The sequence below is a fragment of the Triticum aestivum genome, chromosome 2B (genome assembly GCF_018294505.1).
Source record: "Triticum aestivum cultivar Chinese Spring chromosome 2B, IWGSC CS RefSeq v2.1, whole genome shotgun sequence".
NCBI lineage: Eukaryota > Viridiplantae > Streptophyta > Magnoliopsida > Poales > Poaceae > Triticum > Triticum aestivum.
The window spans coordinates 322,925,917-322,933,235 of record NC_057798.1 but is presented as its reverse complement, the minus strand read 5'-3'; positions in this window follow the sequence as shown (position 1 = coordinate 322,933,235).

Sequence of the window (7,319 nt, the reverse complement as noted above, 5' to 3'; positions counted from 1 at the left end):
AGCCCCCTCTACATTGCGCATGGGCCTCCTTTTATATGCTCAAGGGGTCATTGACAGGTGGCAACACAGAGAAGGGTAAAAGTGGAAAAGGGGTTGCGGTTGGTACAACCACCTGCATAGTGCATCCTACCTAACCCTGACGGCAGGGGACAAAGGCATTAAATGCCCGTCTGTGTCACCCAAACAGTGCAGAAAGGGACCGTCAGGGGCGCCACCGCTCGCCACGATGGCAGTCTTGTCAGCTTTGCATGCCACCGCGCACCGCTGGCTGCACAGCCTCTCGCCACACGCGCCTGGAAAGGCCCCCAGGGCGACACGTTGGTGGATGTGCTGGAGCGCGGGTACAGGGTGGTTACTTGCTGCGGCAAGCGCCTTGCCGCGGTTGGCGTCTTGTCGCGCCCGGAAGCTTGTCGCTCGCCAGGCCTTGAGATGCCTTGGTTGGTCTTCCCGGCAAGCTCCTCTTGCCGGGGCCTTGTTGCCTTGCCGGGACGTGCGGCGCGTCGCGGCAGGTTCCTTGGGATGCCTTGATTGGCCTTCCCGGCAAGCTCCTCTTGCCGGGGCCTTGTCTCCTTGGCTTGAATACTTTGTTCTTGAATGGCTCCAAGGGAACCACGAAGGACCTTGGCGGTTGCCCGGCAAGCCTTGCCGCGGGGTGCTGCAACTGCCCGTGCACAAGTTAGGGATACTAGGGTACCCCTACTCTAGTACACCAACAGGAGCCCCCGGGCCTGGGCCACACACGATGCCGAGCGCTGTTGGGCCAGGCCCAAGACAGGGCACGGGCACGCGCGGCCTGGGTTACGCCGAATCTTACTCCATATCCACCGCGCCCTCCCCCAACGGCACGCGTTGAATGCGGTAGCGTGGGAGAGATCGTGGGTGGTTTCTTTATTCGGAAGGGTGAAACGTCCGCTCCCTCCCTCTTTATAAGCAGGGGAAACAGGGGCAGTTTGCCCACTTCGCCGGTTGCTACTCCATTCTTGAAAATCTCTGCCGCTCCCCTCCTTCTTCTCAAAGCCGAAAGAGAGCAGCGCTCCGCCCCCCATTGCCACCAGCATCACCAACGCCGCCGATCTCCCCCACCACCTCCGCCATGGCTCCAAAAGCCGACAAGGGGAAGGGCTTGAAGTCTTCTGGTCGACGGATACGCGAGCGCATCCGCGCACGAGGGTACTCTCGGCCACCGCTTCGAGACTGGCTCCGAACGGGTATCCTTTCTTCGTGTTGTTCTTCTACTGCGGGCTCTGCCCGCCTTTCTCTGAATTCTTTTGCGATATCATGAACACCTACGGTTTCCGCCTCCTTGATTTCACCCCCAATGCCATTCTGACCATGGCAGTTTTCGCACATTTGTGCGAAAACTTTGTCGGAGTCCACCCAAACGTAGCCCTTTTCCGCCACTTCTTCATGCCTCGAGTCGAGAGAGGAGAGCCCCTTGCCGGAGGAATCGCTTGGATCTCGAGGGTCGGCAAGAAGGAAGCCTATCTGGAGGGAGAGCTCCGCAGCAAATGGGAGGAGTGGAGAGCAGAGTGGTGCTGGGTCGTCGAGGAGAACCCGCAGCCGTTCACTGCCCTGCGCCAAGCCCCAATAGTGCGCGGCAACGATTGGAGCAACGTGGCCCGGAAGACGACAGGCTGAAGATCGCCGTCACCCGGATCCTACGCCTCAGGCTTGCCGGGCTCACTGTGGGCGCAGTTGGCGCAGATTTCCTTCGCCGCCGCATCGCCCCCCTGCAGGAGAGGGGGAGACCCGCCTGGGAGTTCAAGAACTCGGCGGATATCATGAGGCTGTGCCCGGGCCTCAACTTCAACTTCACCATCCTGGAGCTAGATGCGATGCTCCTGGAGCTGTTCAAACGCGATCCTCAGCATCCATTCACGTTGCTGAGGAATGTTGTTCTGTTGTGCAACAATTCTTCGCTCGACCGGATCCACGCAATGATGCCGTTGTGCGATTTGCACGGAATCACCCCAACTTGGCAAGAACCTGTGGATGACGTCGTGCGGGCGTTCTTTGACGACTTGGTAGAAGTGCTGGTCCGCGCTGATGAGCAGAAGAGCCTCACCCGCGACACCATCGATGCGGAGATGCAGCGCATCGCCACCAGGCTGGAAGAGGCGGCAGCAGCTGCTACCGCGGGCGTATTTGGATTCACCATGGAGGAGGCGGAGGCAGGGGCAAGCCTTGCCGAGCGCGAGGAGTTTGCCGGTGAGGAAGAGCTTGCCGGCCCTGAAGCTGAGCCGAGCAAGCCCGGCGAGGAAGAGCCCGAACCTTCAGACAGCCTGCCGCAGGCGGAGCCCCCGGCTCCGGCAAGGAGGCGTCTCCGCAAGGCCGCGGACGTAGCGGGGCGGCAGACGGGTCAACAGCCGCCGAGCCGCGCGACACGCTCTACCGCGGCAAGCACCGTTGCCGCGGGAGCGCCTCACACTGCTGCGGCAACTAGAGCGGGGTCTTCCCGGTCCACCGCTGCTGCTCCTGCCAAGCGGGCAAGGGAGCCTACTCCTCCGCCTCGTCGCACTGGAGGCGAGCCGGACTTCGATCTCTCCGCGCTCAGCTCCGACGAGGAAGAAGAAGAGTAAGATCCCTTGATGTTCTTGTTGTTCTTCAATCTTTGTTGGCTTTCATCTTGTATCTGACTTGCTTCGATCTGAATCCATTCCTTTTCAGGACGCTGGCCCAGAGAGCGGTGAAGAGAGACAAGGCCCCGATGATTGTCATCGAAGATGATCCCACCGTGTCAGCAGGGGGTGTGTCTGAGACCACCTTGACGGACCCGGCAACTACTCCCAAAGCAGCCCCTAGCGTAAGTTTATAGTTTACTTCCTGCCGTCAGGCGCACATGGGTGCTCTTTTCTCTACTGATATCTTGACTGTTTGGATTTGTGTAGGAGCAGAACAGCCTCACCAGGAATGCCCGGAAGCTGCTCCCAAAGTGCTATCTACTTCGACTACGCCGCCAAGGGAGGAGTCCCCGGCAAGGGAGCGCTCTCCGGCAAGGGAGAACTCTCCGGCAAGGGACAGTTCTCCAGCAAGAGACGACACCAGTGATCCTAGCACAGGTAATTTTCTTGCCTGAGAACTTCCCTTGGGATCTTCTTCTTCTGATTTTCTTCTTGTATATTTTCTTGACTTCTCTCCCCTTTCCGTTCGTCAGATCCCCCTGCCACGGAGCCGATGGAGACCGAGGACGCCGGCGAGGAGGGCGCGCGTGGCAGTGCCGACGATGCCGCGGCCACCGAAGAAGAGGCCGGTGCTGATGATCCCACCGGCGAAGAGGCCGCCAAGGCTGCCGCCGCAGAAGCAGGCGAGGGATCCGGCGATCGCACTGACAGCCCCGAGGCCGCAGGAGCGCCAGGCGCTGCGCCGATCGTCGATCCCTCCACGACGCTGCAGCGCCAGGCTCCGAAGAGCCCTAGCCCGGCGCCTACTTGAAGGCCGGCGACGGTATCTTCATCAAGCTCCCCTGGGCGTCAAGCTCCAGGGCGCCGGTCGAGGGAGAAATCCTAGACGGAGAGGTGCTCGCCTCTGCTGGGCTGACGGTGGTCGACACGCCAAGCAGCAGCAGCGACGAGCCTGAGGAGGAGCGGCTGCTGCGGAAGCTGACGTCGCTTTACCGCGCCCGCCAAGCCAAACTGGCGTCCCGAGAGGCGCTTGTCGCGAAGGCGGGGGTGGATATTGAGAAGCGCGTAGAGGAGCTCCGGGGTCTCAGGCAGGAGGCTCTCCAGTCCCTGGCGGAGGAGCGGGAGCAACTTCTCGAGGAGCGGAAAGCCTTCCTCCTCGAGAAGGCTGAAGCAGAAGAGAAGCAACGGCTTGTCGCTGAAAATTTATTTGCGCAAGAAGGAGAGTTGGCTCAGCGCAAGGTGAATCTTGACAGCCACGAGGAGGAGCTTGCCGCGCGCGAGCAAGCGATTGGTGGGGCCCTCAAGGAAGCAAGGGATGCTGCCGCAGCTGCTGAGGCCGCCAAGGAGGAACTGGAGACGAAGGTAGCGCAGCTGGAGGCTGATCTCCGAGCGAGCGGCGAGGAGCTCGTCGCGCTCAAGCGTGAGCGGGAGAAGGATGCTGCCGCTCATGGTGAGCTGCAAGGCCTTCTTGCAGAGAGGAGCAAGGAGCTCAGCGCCGCCAAGGATTCCAATGCGGATCTCGAGTTGAAGCTGGCCACCTTGACTCAGACGCTAGACGGCGCTAGGGAGCGGGAGGTGGCCTTGTGGAGAAGATCAAGGCCGACGAGGCGCTGCTGGCGAATGCTGCTGCCGCCCACGACGCCCTTAGGGAGACTGTGGAGCACTGGACTAAGGGTCTGGTGAATATTGCCGCCGCCATCGACGGGGAGTTGGCGCAGCTGGGGGTGGAGGATTTTGGGTATCCCTCCAACGAGCATCTCCAACCCAGCGCCAAGCTCAGCCTGTTCTTCAAAGGCGTGGCGACGGCCCTCCAGCGACTCCGGGAGAGGATCCCAAAGCAGCTGGCCGACGAGTCGCGCAGGATTTGCGCGGGGGCTCTCTAGAAGGTGCTAATGAAGGTGGCGTTCCGCAATCCAGGCCTCAACCTCACCAACGTCCTCAAATCCTTGCCGCCGGATGCTGATCTGGATGCGCTCAAGGCCCTTGTCGCACCCATTGTGGACAAGGTGAGCGAGATCAAGAGGGTTGAGGGCGATCCCGTAGATTAGGCCGCCCGTTTCTTTTTGTCTGTCGCCGCTAGTCATGTCACGAGAACAATCTATTAGAGCTGCGACAAGCTATCTTGTAATATAACTCTATTTTGGGTAGAGATTTCTATGTTATTTCCTTTACTTACTCCCTTCCTTTGTATGTTTTTACCCTACGCTTTTAGGGAACTTGTCGGCGCAGGCACCTTTGCCGCGAGCGCTGAGTGCGGGACATCAGCAGCCTGCTGGCGATGCCGCTTCCGACAAGAAACCTTATTGCAACTAGTCGCAACTCACTTAAATTGTTGAGCGGACTCGAAACAAAGTAAGGGCGCAACTAGCTACGAGTTGGTTCCTTCGCGCACATGTTTTCCATACAAAGTACGGTCGTTCGAGGAGATAACTTAAAAATTTAAAACTGATTGCTCAAACTTTGGCAACTTAGCTTTTCTGTCGTTTGCTTCCCGGTAAGGCGAAACTTCCTTGAACGATGCCTGGTCCACACCATTATCTTCTTCATTCCCCCCGGCAAACTTGTGTGCGAGGGAACCTTCCTTTCCTTTTTGAGAAAAAGAAAGAAGAGAAAATAAAGACATGGAGCCTTATGGCTCGTTATTGCTTACCGGGGGTAGGTGCTGCACAAAGTGTCAGATAATGCATGCAAGTATAAAGTAAAAAGCATGAAATTGACAAGATGTGCGGAGCACATGAGCTTTACTTATGCACGGGATCTGCACCCGGCTTTGTACAAAGGATTACATGCTACATTGGCAAGACTTGTACAAAAGGTGGTTGCCGGAACGGGTTCCGGCAACCGCGCCCTACGGGTAAAACTTACGAAGATGCTCAATGTTCCAGGAGTTGCTCACTGGTACGCCATCTTCGGTCTCAAGGCGGACAGTGCCAAGCCTAGTGACTCGTTTCACCCGATAAGGGCCTTCCCACTTCGGCGTCAACTTGTTGGAATTCTTGGCGGACTGAACGCGCCGAAGAACAAGGTCGCCTTCCTCGAAGCTTCTGGCTTTAACTTTGCGGCTATGGTAGCGGCGCAAAGCTTGCTGGTATCGAGCAGCTCGTACAGCAGCCTGAAGACGATCCTCCTCAAGGAGCAGCGCGTCATCTTGTCGCAGCTGCTCTTGCTCAAGCTCATCATAAGCGAGCAGTCGAGGCGACCCGTATACGAGTTCCTTGGGGAGAACTGCCTCTGCTCCATAAACTAGAGCGAAAGGTGTCTGGCCAGTGGCTCGATTTGGCGTCGTCCTGATCGACCAAAGAATCACCGGCAGCTCCTCAATCTAGTTCTTTCCGCACTTGTGCAGCCTGTCGAAAGTTCCGGTCTTGAGCCCGCGCAGCACTTCAGCATTTGCCCTCTCCGCTTGACCGTTGCTTCTCAGATGAGCAACAGAAGCGAAGCAGACCTTGGCGCCAAGATCTTGGACGTACTGCATGAAGGTGCGGCTCGTAAATTGCGTGCCGTTGTTGGTGATGATCCTGTTAGGGATCCCGAAACGGCAAACAATCGACCTGAAGAACTTGACTGCTGACTGTGCTGTCACCTTCCTCACTGGTTCCACTTCTGGCCACTTTGTGAACTTGTCGATTGCAACGTACAAGTACTCAAAGCCCCCGACAGCTCGGGGGAAGGGGCCGAGGATATCGAGCCCCCAGACCGAAAATGGCCAGGATAAAGGGATCGTCTGGAGAGCTTGAGCTGGCTGGTGTATCTGCTTGGAATGGAACTGGCACGCTTCACACTTGGTTACTTGTGCAGTTGCATCCTGGAGGGCTGTCGGCCAAAAGAAACCTTGCCGGAACGCTTTGCCGGCAAGTGCTCTTGCGCCAATGTGGTGACCACATATGCCTCCATGTATCTCTGCCAACAGCTTTTGTCCGTCTTCCCGGTGAATACACTTCAATTTCACACTGTTGATTCTTCTTCTGTACAGTGTGTTGTCGACAAACTGGTACATACTTGATTGCCGGGCTACTCTTTCCGCTTCTTCTTGCTCTTCGGGAAGTTCTCCTGTCTGAAGGAAATGGACAATCTGCTGTGCCCATGCTGGAGCTTGTGGCTCGACAACAAGGACTAAAGGCACATCTGCTGCTGCAGGAACATCCGCTTCTATGGCAAGAACTTGTGGCTCTGCCGGAGCTTGATGTTCCCCGGCAAGCTTGCCGGAGCAAAACTTGTCGGGAGCGTCTGCTTCAATGGAACAAACCCTAAGGTTTGTCGGAGCAGAATGCTCCTCAACACTCTTGGTGTTGAACCTGAGGAACTTCCTGGCGGCGGCTTCGGGAAGCTCTGCCGGGAAATAGTCACCAGAAAACAACTTCCTCTTCTTGCTCTGTCCAGTTGATGGTGTTACGGATGGTTGAGTCAGCTTGAGCACAAAGATCCCTGGTTCCACAGGTAACTTAAGTGCGGCGCACTTTGATAGGCCGTCAAAGTGCTCTTCTAGTTTTCTCACTTCATCAACGTAAGCTTCCATTAACGGACTCTGATAACTCTTGTTCACTTGGCGGACGACAAGTTGTGAGTCACCCCTGACAATGAGCTTCTTGATCCCAAGGTCTGCTGCGATCCTGAGGCCGGCAAGCAAACCTTCATACTCTGCAGTATTGTTCGTTGCTTGCTCCTTGGGAAAGTGCATCTGGACTACGTACTTGAGAT